Source organism: Octodon degus, unplaced genomic scaffold (assembly GCF_000260255.1).
Source record: "Octodon degus isolate 3935 unplaced genomic scaffold, OctDeg1.0 scaffold00045, whole genome shotgun sequence".
Lineage (NCBI taxonomy): Eukaryota > Metazoa > Chordata > Mammalia > Rodentia > Octodontidae > Octodon > Octodon degus.
This window is the reverse complement of record NW_004524621.1, coordinates 4,820,115-4,831,039: the sequence shown is the minus strand read 5'-3', so window position 1 is coordinate 4,831,039 and position 10,925 is coordinate 4,820,115. Positions and strand designations below refer to the sequence as shown.

The following is a 10,925-nucleotide window of genomic DNA, read 5'->3' as shown; positions in this document are numbered from 1 at the left end:
GTTTTAAAGTTAAATTTTTTTTGAAATCTTTATTACCTAGGTACCCAAGTTTGAAAACATGAACATTTACATGATTTCTGAAAGAACAATGAGTAGGGTAGAGCAAAGAGAGATGCTGGTGAATTCAATGCAGGCGAAATACAAAATAAAATTAATACAAGCATAAGAAGCAACAGGGAGGCATGCAGACACTGACTCTGCCCATGTTCTCTGAAGGAAAACCAAAGACCTTGGGGAATAATAGAAAAATATCACCAAATGAAGTGCGCCATGATGTGCAGAACAGCGGGCACGGAAGGGCTCACAGGCGTCCTCCTGCGGGGCCCCTCTCCCACTTGCTGAGCCGCGACTCTGCGCCTCTCCCTTCTGTCTCCGCTGCCCCTCCGTGAGCAGGAGACATTGCCCTGCCTTCCCCAGTCAGCCCGGGACCACGGGGCCCAAGGCAGACCCCGCTGCAGGGCGCAGCCCCCGGAGTGGTCTCACGGACATCACTGAACCACGGGGCTCAGCGGGCAGGCACGCTCTGCTGTCGCATCTTTACCAAAATGATGGTGATGATATACAAAGAACAATAAAACCAAATTCACTTTACTTGATATTTTCCTTTAGTGCTGCCTCAATTTTCTCTTAGTTTTTCCCATAAATATCTCTCTCACATCATCTCCAACTTGAGAAGTGAGATCACTCTGCTTTTCAGTCCAGGGGTTATTCCTGACTTTCTGCGTGTAGCAGTCAGCTTTCTCATTGTTGGAGACGGCATTCGGCCCCACCTTGAAGGAGGAGTGGAGTCAGTGGGCTCAGCCCGTGGTTGGCTGGCCCCTGGACAGAAGCCATGTGGTGAAAGGGCTCAGCGGGGCAGCCACCCACCTCTCAGCAGGCAGGAAGCCCAGCGGGAAGGAGGAGCCAAGGACAGACGCAGCCTCCCAAGCTACGCTGCAACATCGCAGTCAGTTACGAACTCATCTGGGGATAGACCATTTGCTGAGGGTGGCACCCCCATAATCCAGTGACCTCATAAAGCCCCACCTCTGCAGACGGGAGGCTCTGGGGAGATACTGCAGCTCTAACCCAGAACACTATCCTCCTGCTCCCCTGTTCATCCCCCTCTCTGACCTCATTCCTCTCTCTGACCTCATCCAATGCAGCTGCCTATCTTGCTGCGTCCAAAATGCTTCTCAGCATTCATCTGAGCTCTTCTGATCTCTCAGGTCTCTGTTGTCTCCTGGGTGGAATCTCATTGGTCCCTGGGCTGCTCTGTCCACACCCACCCTTTCTCTGAACTTGCTAACAAACTCAAGATAAAATAAAAATGCCATCCAATGCCTCCCTGTGCCAGGAGGTCGGGGCCACATCTCTGTAACCTTGTCTTCCTTTCTGACTCACTCGGCTCTGAGCACCTGTCTTACTGCATCCATCCCTGAAGCCCCCTCTGCTTGCATGCGGCTGGATCCTTCTCATTCCTTGGGACACAGAGGCACCTTTCTGCTTCTCTGTCCTAATGTAGAAAGCAAGCTGCTTGCAGACAGGAGTTTATGGCTACAAAATGTGTCTCTCATGGTGGTTGTTGAATCAATGTCTGTTGGTACAATGATGAAGATTAGGGGTGGGGGGAGTGTTCTCCATGAGATCAAAATTTGCAAAGTGGTTTTGTAGGAAATCACTTTGAGTTCTTAGGTCCTTTCTTGACACACCAGGAAAACAATAAACAGAATTAACCAAACATTTGGTTTTCAACACTCAGTGAAGGAGAAGGGAGGAAAAGCTCTTATTATCCCAGCTAATCACCAGCTTGACTGGGCAGAAAGATTCCATTACTTCACTTCATTTGCATCCCTGGTATCTAATACATGCCTGACCATCATGGACAACCTCATACGTATCGAGTGGATGGACAAGCAAATGGACACTAACAACCCATGAGAGACAGGGGTAATTACAGAGGGCTAGGGAAGGCCTGAGGAATCGTGACACTGTAGGCTGGGAGAGCAGAACGATAAGCAAGGGACCTAAACTATGGAAATTGTGGAGCACTGGAACAAATGAGTAGGTAGGCAAGGACAGCTGTCCATCCACGGCACCTCAGGAGTGCAGCGGCTCCCTCCACAGTGCTCCATGAATCGATGAGAGTGCGGACCCAGGAGTGAGGACCACGATGTGGAGAAGAGCCTCCGGTGAGCCCAAAGGGCACTCACAGCGAGCAAGAACGCTGTTTGGGAGAAGGAAAGGTTGCTATAGCAGCAAAACTAGCCTATTCTGGCTGATATGAAACCCACTCACATCTGCCCTTCGTCCTTTATCCAGAGTGTAAGCCATGAGAAAAGGAGCCATCTGTATGTATTTACTATTTGGACTTGAACACCCACTTCTGAACCTGGCACATAAAGAATGACTAATAAAAGAAGAAATGACTTCATAACACATGACCAGTTAACAGAAAACAACAGCGACCACATAAAGATTTTACAGTTACTGTGATGTGCTACCAACCAGCATCATGACCTTCAGGACTTCAGTTCTGTGGCCAGCGCAGAGTCTATGCCAAGGAGTAGGGAGAGGTGGCAAGGTCCCAGGAAATGGGACAAGAGAGAGAGGGGCTGTAGCGGTGACTGATCTGCAGCACAGAAGCCTGAGGTTTGTCTACAAGCTTGTGAAAGCATGTGTCCCACAGGAGCAGAAGCAGCCAGTTCCCAGAGATGGGTAGAGTGAAAATAAAATTGGACATGAAATGCAGCCAGGTTGAATGAAATCATACTGTGCGGGCATTTGCATTGGCTTGTATTTTGTAATAGTAAACACTTAAAATGATTAAAATCATGAGTAGTACAGTACACATATATATCATCACAGTGAAAGAAGACAGTCTACGAAATGTCTTCTGTATGATCAGCAACGACCTGTCACCCACCCAGATTGTGAGCCCTTGCTACTGTCTGCCCTATGCCAAGCTTGTCACTAGAAGGATGAAGCAAAGATTAAATGAACCTGATTTGCTCTCCCAGAGCCCGGCCCCCAAGTAGGAACTCCAAAAGGGGCTTTGGACACACAGCTGACAATCACCCTACCCAGTCGTCTCAGTCCCACAGAAGACGGCTTCTGGGACCCAGAAGGACCGAACCCAAGATGCCCAAGTCTCTTACATAAAGTGAGGCAGTATTTGTATATAACCTATGTACACTGTTTCCTGTACTGTTTACACTGCTGTATAACACGTACACTGGCTACAATGTATATGTGAAAATAGTGTTATTTTGAAGTGTTTAGAGGAAGATGACAGGGAAAGTCAAGCTCGGTGGAGGTGCAATTTTTACCCCAGCTGCTTTCAATCATGGTTGAATCATGGATGTAGAATCTGTGGATATAAAAAGCCAGGTATAATTTGATTTTTAACTAGTACCCAAGACAAAAAAATGTCAGGGCTTTGGTGCTGGGCCTTTGACCTCTAAGAAGGAAACCGAGAGGAGGAATCAGAGCTAAGGAGTCCTGATGAGGTGGAGCCCAGGCTGACCAGGATGTCAGGATGAAAGTGTGGATCTTGAGGCTGGCAGGAGGAGGGGCCTCCAGGACCCGGCTCACAGAACCCAGGGCAGGAGGTCAACAACGAACAATGAGGCTGCAGAGTGAAGCTGGAAAGAAAACAATTCTGGTTTCCCAAAGTAAAACTCTTTGCCCTGTTCCTCTGCACGACAGCCACCAATGAACTATGCTGTTCACAGAAATGCTGACGTCAGTAGGGGCCCTTCTGCACATGCACTTTTCGGTCAAGTCACCTGAAGTGGCCTTAGAGGTGCACCTGTCTGTCTTACCTGCACCCTGCATCCTCTCTGCGTGCCTCAGCCGGGGGTCCCTGCAGCCACAGGGTACTCCCTCAGCACCCACCATAGGTTTTCTCCAAATTCTGGGGTTTCTGGTGCCCTTGCTCCCCACTAGTGATTAGGGCAGTGATTACTCATCCCTCTGCGGCCAGCAGCTCCTGCTGCATCTCACCTTGTCCAAACTCTTCTGTTGTTTCCTCCAACTACAACGCATCTGGCTCTGGGACTCTGGGCTTCCTGTGGGTGTTCTCCCTCTGCAGACTGCTGGGTCCCTGGGCGGCCCCAGTACCACTGCTCAAGGTCCTGTGGCTATTTGTCCTGGCTCCAAGCTATACAATCATGGAACTGGGAAAAAGTGTGAACCCTGGTCTCTGTCATCAAGAGATATCATCATTCCGTTCACGTGGATGGTTTGAGCAGTCTCCATGGTTACCAAACTGGACCTGGACAATGGACTCTTGACAGAGGCCACCATCAATTTTATCTCTGTCCCTCATGACGCCTAATTGTTGGATCGACTCTGCATGCCTCGATCTGGCCATCGGAACAACTACTTTGAAAATAACAATATACAATATAACAACCTCCGCTAACTTCCTGTCATCTTGTTTTAAAATTCTGTATGTTTTTATTGTGTTTTTTAAAAAATTTCTCTTTAAAATAAAAAAAGAGTTTAGCAGGTAACAGCCTGTGCCCAATATCCTAGGCTCTAGAAAGCTACACCCCCAGATCCTTAAAATTATCATTCTTTTACTTTTAATTTTGATACAAGATCTCACTATGTTGTCCAGCCTGGCCTTGACCTTACGGCCCTTCTGTCTTCCCTGCCAGAGTAGCTGGGAGCACTCCAGCAGCTAAAGGGTTGCTCTTTGCATTCAGAGCAAAGCACATTTTACAGACGTGCACACATGCACGTTAAAGAAAAAAACACATAATTCCTGGGATAAGGTTTGTGCCCCACATAAGCTGCATATTACAACTGTCCTCAGATACCAAATAGGGCATCTAGGATGAAATAACACACTGAATCTATTAGGGAGACAAAGTCATATGCTAGCAAGGAGGCTGGCCACTTGTCACACAGGACTGCAGCTGGTGCTCATGCCCATCCTGTGCTGTGTATCTTGGGTTGGTTTGTTCAAGTGCTTTTAGACAGAAGGAGCCACACAACTTCAGATCAATAGGAAGCCTGGTACCCAGACCTGAAGAGAGCTGCGACGCCCACCCATGCGAATCTCCTCAGGAGAGAGCCCCTTCCCTCAATGTGACCCACCAAGTACATCATATTCTCCTGAGTTTTATAAAGTAGCACAGAGGGGAGGACATTAGTTGCCCATTTCCTGGTCATTGCCTATAGTAGTTCTCCAGATCGATTTGTTATCTACACTCCCTTTGGGTTGTCTATTGATAGCTCCCCGTTCCCTGGTTCCCCCCCTACTTAAATATCACTGCCAGACAGTAGAATAAGTACTCTATAGCAGTCATGTTAATCGCTTGCTATTATGGGTATAATACTGGGGTTGAAAAAGCAGACAGTGGCCATGGGAAGGGATGTTTCCTGTAGAGCCTGCTTCTAGGTCAGGAGCATCACATACCTGCAGTCCCGCAGCCTGACCTCGGTGGGTCTGGGACACAGGCAGAAGCTTTCTCTCCCTTCTCTGAGTGGGACCCTTGGCTCAGTAGCAGTGGGCCAGCCAACCTCCAAGCCTGTCTCCTGACTGCTCCCCAGTGTGTCCTGGAAGTTCCTGTCCCCAGTAAATAGCCCCTGAACCCTAAATCAATCCAGTAAGTAATAAGTAAAGTAACATACTGTATAAAAATCTAAAAACATGTGTGTATTTTTCTAATTTCAGCTTTACAAGGATGTTAATTTGAATTTATGGCTGATCTGAGTATGCAGAGCTGTGTTCCTAGCGTACACAGGAAATTGTCCTATGTGATAATCAACCAAGTGAGAAGAAAGTGGAGGCTTGCTAGACACGGAGACCTCTGCTAGAACTGCAGATCAAGACTACATAATTGATATGGACAGAGTCACCATGGACCCTCATCCCCTGGATAAGTGGCTTGGTATAGCACCCCAGAAAGAACCCCAGAGAGAAAGCAGAAGCTTGCTGTCCCCCAAAGGGGGGACACAGTGGACTTTCAGGACAAGGAATAATTAACAAGAAAAAGAACACCTAAGAAACATTTTATGATTAAATATATTGAGATATTTTCCTTTAAAAAGCCTCAGAGTCACAAAATATAAGCATCCCTCTTTGAAGACTTCCCAGTGAGTGGTTGACAGAGGAACAAAAGCAAAGAAGTGAACTCAGGAACTTTCAAAATGCAGGCGCTTTGCAAACCCAAGAAGGATGCATGGGGCCCAGGACCCAGACTTCACTGTGGCCTTTCTCCTCAGTGTCTACTGCTCGTCTCATGGATGGATGGCACAGGAAGCTGTAGCCAGACCCTCTCCACATACTGCGCTGCAGGGCCACAGCTGTGTGTCCCTTCTGGGGGTACAGCTCCTCCTATCAAAGTGACGTACAACAACTCTATTACCAGCTGCTTTACTTTCTCAAGTTTCATTTACCTGTGTCAGCCATGCTCCAAAACACTTAAGTGAAAAATTCCAGAAATCAAAATTGATAAATTTTAAAACATAGTCTGTTCTGCACAGTGTAATGGAACCTCTCACCTCCCACTCTACCTTGCCTGCATCCGAAACCCTCTCTGGGTCCAGAGTTTCTGCACTCTATATGCTACCTTTCCAGGAGTCATGGAACAGCTGTCTCACTCAGTTACCAGATCTAGTGTCTCAGTATCACAGCACCTGTTATTATGTAAATTTTATTTTAACAAGGTCCCAAAATATAATCCTTGATGCCAGCCATTTGGATATGCCAGAGAAAAGTTGCAAAGAGTTTGCTTCAAGAGAAAAGACAAAAATTCTGGTCTTCATAAGAAAAGAAAAAAATATTGTGATCAGAGGTTGCTAAATCTACTGTAAGAATGAATCTTTTGTTTATAAATTTTTCTCTATTATTTCATGAAGCTTTTCTGCATTGATTTTAGTTACTTTTGCTACTTCCAGTCCCAATTAGTAAATTAGACTTTATCACAAGTTTGTATATATAAGAAAAGTATAATGAATATAGGGTTTGGTACTATTTATGTATTTAGTACAGGGTCTACAGGGCCTCCGTATTTATAATTCTAGGCAACCCACTGGGGATCCAACTTTTTTATTTTGATGATAGAAAATCAAATCACAATTTATTGAATAATGACTTCTAGTAGTACAGGGCATAAAATACTCATTAGCTTATAATTTAGTTTCCAAAGGTTATTATCCTATTTGTTTACAAGTCCGAGAAAATTCTGTATAAGCAATCTATTTTGAGCCCATTTATATATAACTATATTTTAGAAAAAAATTGTGAGTACTTGATATTTGATATTTTAAATCCTTAAACATTTTCCTCAAAGATTTTTTTTTATCACAAAGAAGCTGGTAATGTGGCACTGTTTCAAATAAGTAATTAATTAATAAAAGACTTGACGGCCACATTATAGGAATAAGGCGCGATAACTATGTGCTAATGTCCTGCTTTTGCACCTAATGTTCTGCTTGCAAAGTCCTCCTGTAAATCTGCTCCCATTTGGCCTCTCATCCCTTCTGTGTCTCTGCTCGGACACCGGCCTGCTGGGCCAGCCCTTGCTGACCCCTCCAGTCTGAAGTCTGTAACAGCTTTGACCTCCCTGACCATTTCCGGGTAAATACTTTTCTGTTGGATTCACCAGACACACCCTATTTTACCTGTCAATTTTAGTAAATGTCAGCTTTCTCCCATTGATTTGGCAAAGCTCCACAAAGACTGAAAATTGTGTCCTTTTAAGCTTTGTTTTCTAGTGTATTTCCAGTGCCTGGGCCAGTACCTGGCGTCCAAGTAGGGCCTTAGTGTCTGTTTGCTGAATGACTGAAAGAACAAACGCATCTGGGAGCAGCTTATACAGAGGAGGCAACTTATTTTATTCATATTTATAGAATATCTATTATTGAGCAAGAGAACATTTATAGAATACTTATTATGGGGCAAGGAGCAAGATTTTCATTTTCTCCTGTAATTTATTTTTTGGTTTATTTATTTTAAAAATTTTCCATCCTTGCCTGGCAAGCACAGGGCCGTGAATTCAATCCCCACAAATAAATACATAAATAAATTATAAAAAATTTTCCATCTTTAGCATCAAGGTATAGAACATCCAGGTTATGCTTCCCTGGTGGAGCTGGCTGGCCTCAGCACACAGCACCGCCCTGTCCTGGTCACCCCTTCTCCCTCCCGCTGCCTCTTGGTTCCCCTCTCCTGTGGGAGTTCTATTTCCTGACTTCTTATTATCTCGCTTTTATTTTGTAGAGGAGACAATTTAAAGAAGAGCCACAGAAAGAGGGCAAAATCCCAAGGGCTGGGAAGAAAACAGAAAAAAGGAAAGCTGGGGCAAGGAGCAGGAGCGACCCGGCTCGGGTTAGAGCAGAACAGAGGAGCCGCGGGATTAAACGCCAGTGTGAGGCAGAAAGCGAAGACCCGGGCTCCGAACTGAAATGGCCCTGGATGAACCGCGAGGAAGCGGCTGTACAAGTGTGCAGACTACAAGCTGATACTGAGTTCAAGGTTTGGAAAAAGGAGCCAATGAAAATAACCTGATTAGGAAGTAAAGCGGGAGAGAGGCTGAGACGCCACTGCAGCTAGAAAAGGGAGGGAGGCGCAGCGCTAGTCTAGGTCGCGAGCTCCCGACAGCTGAGCGCGGGGTGTGCGTGCGCAGCGCGCGGCTGAGCGTCTGCGCCAGTTGACAGCAGTATACAGCACCCAGAAGTGTTTGTGTACAAACAACTAACTTCATATTGTCTTTACAAGCCCAAGAGGGAAGTAAGCACCAAATTAAAATGCGCTGCGAATTGTTGTTTCCTCTCTGTTTATTTTTTTTTATTTTTTGGTGGAACAGGGGATTGAACTCAGGCCCTTGCGCTTGCCAGACAAGTGCTTATTCTACTGAGCCATCTCCCCAGCCCCTTCCTCTCTGTTTAGATGCTAGCAGATATCGCAATTTTCACAACTGAAATTTATTAAGGACATTTTCAGATAAAAAGATTAATGCTGCCCAGAACTCAGCCTCTGGTCCAGACCACTGACCTAAGCTCACTCCGCCTGTGTGAGAGAGGACAGGGAAACAAAACCAGCACCACGGAGAAAAGGACCTTGCTCCCCAAAATAAGTAAGTAGGGTGAATGAAAAGCCCTATTGGGCCCACAGACACAAGCTAAATGAATTCTCTGAAGAGAAAAACACATTTTCCTCTAATATTCTCTTAATAGATTCTTTAAAACATGATAAGGAGGCTGAAAGAACCCTGGGAGAGTCCACACAGATTATGCAAATTCTCATTTCATGTTTCCGCTTTGGGGTGAGGTATCGGCAGTATTTTCAAGCTGTAAACCCCCAACATTCCCTATCTCTGCTCTCCAGCCGGTGAGCAGGACTAAAGGATTAAGCAGACACGCACGTGATCCAGCAGCACCGGATGGTTGCAGCGCTCAAAGGGACCGGAGATGTGCAGTTCTCAGGGGCTTAGAAAGAAGGGTTTTAAAATACATTTCCATGATTTGTCTCAACTTATCTCAGCCAAGAGGTTAAATATTATTCTCTGTATCAGAGAGAGAGAGAGAGAGAGAGAGAGAGAGAGAGAGAGAGAGGACAGAGACAGAGACAGAGACAGAGACAGAGACAGAGACAGACAGAGAGAGAAACCCCCTCCTGGGGATTAGCAGGAGGGCAGCAGGCAGGCGGAATGGAAATGACTTTGATTCTTAGCTTATCCAATAGCCACAACACCTCTCTTAACTTCCCTTTTGAAAATGTGAGGTTTATACCAGCAAATACCCATAATACAGTTTACCATAATCACTCTTTTCAGATTAATATCTCTAACACAGAAAACCATATCTTGGCATCATTTGGACTAAAGAACCCAACACACTGCGTTTTCATCGCTGCCTCCTCCATGCCCTAAACTTAGTTGACTCGCCCTGCCAGAAACACTACCGTGCTCCTGAGGATACAAGGCTAGGGTTGTCACGGCTTCTCGTACCCATGCCTCATTCAACAAGCACTGCACAAGGGGCCGGGGAGAGAGCTCAGTAGAATAAGCACTTGCCTGGCAAGCACAGGGTCTTGAGTTCAATCCCTGGTATGGCAAAAAAAAAAAAAAAAAAAACACTGCACAGCTGAGCTTGTGCCCGCGACATCACCAGGCCTAACATCTATGCTCCTAGACCACAGGCGAGCTGTAGAGTCAGGAGCCATTAGTGCAGAGTCAAACATATCTTCATCCCTCAAGTGTCTTCATTTGCCAGGAATTTTAGCTCCCTGTTTAGATAAAAAATTTTAAGCCGAATCAACCTAGAAAATTCACTCTTGCTAGGACTGCCGGAAGTAAAGGTGTTCACTGTCTGTGTTTTCCCACCAGAAAACAGAAAAATAATAGAGTGTTATCTGTCTTCAGTGAATGTTGGAGATAAGACAACACTGAAATGAATAAATCACGCTCTATTTGCCCTGATGCTATGATTTGTAATAAACGGCTCAGTTTTCTCTTTTTTCCCCACTATATAATCTGTACAGTCAGGTATTAGCACACAATCCTGAACTTTCAAACGAAACGTCCCTGATTAGAGACGTTACAAACCCACCAACCATGGCCGTGTCTCGATAAGAAAGGCCTCCCTTGGACAGAAGCAACCCAGTGAGAGGCGGTTTGCTTAGATTATTTCTACCAATCATACCCTTTCAGCTTCACACTAGAAACGATCCGAGATTATTAGTCTAAAAGCGACAGGCACTATGGTTTTCAATATCTGGGTGGCACAGGAACTCAGAGGAGATAAAATCCAAACTGCACCGTCAGGACTCTGCACATCAGGCTTAATTTGGCTCGTTCTCAGGGCTCCTGTGCCCCCTGATTTCCAGAGCAGTGGAACCGGGGCGCTAATGAGGGAATGGGCAGAGCTCGCTGCTCACCAGTGTGTGTGAGCCTTAAACTAATAACTCAGCAATTACGAGAAAAATGAGC

At 45.7% G+C, this 10,925-nt stretch overlaps 1 protein-coding gene across 1 annotated transcript in view; it reads right to left on the bottom strand.

The window, feature by feature from the left end:
• Dscam (DS cell adhesion molecule) overlaps nucleotides 1-10,925 on the bottom strand; it is a 643,291-nt gene that overhangs the window by 496,801 nt on the left and 135,565 nt on the right. The gene's annotated exons all lie outside the window — the stretch shown is intronic.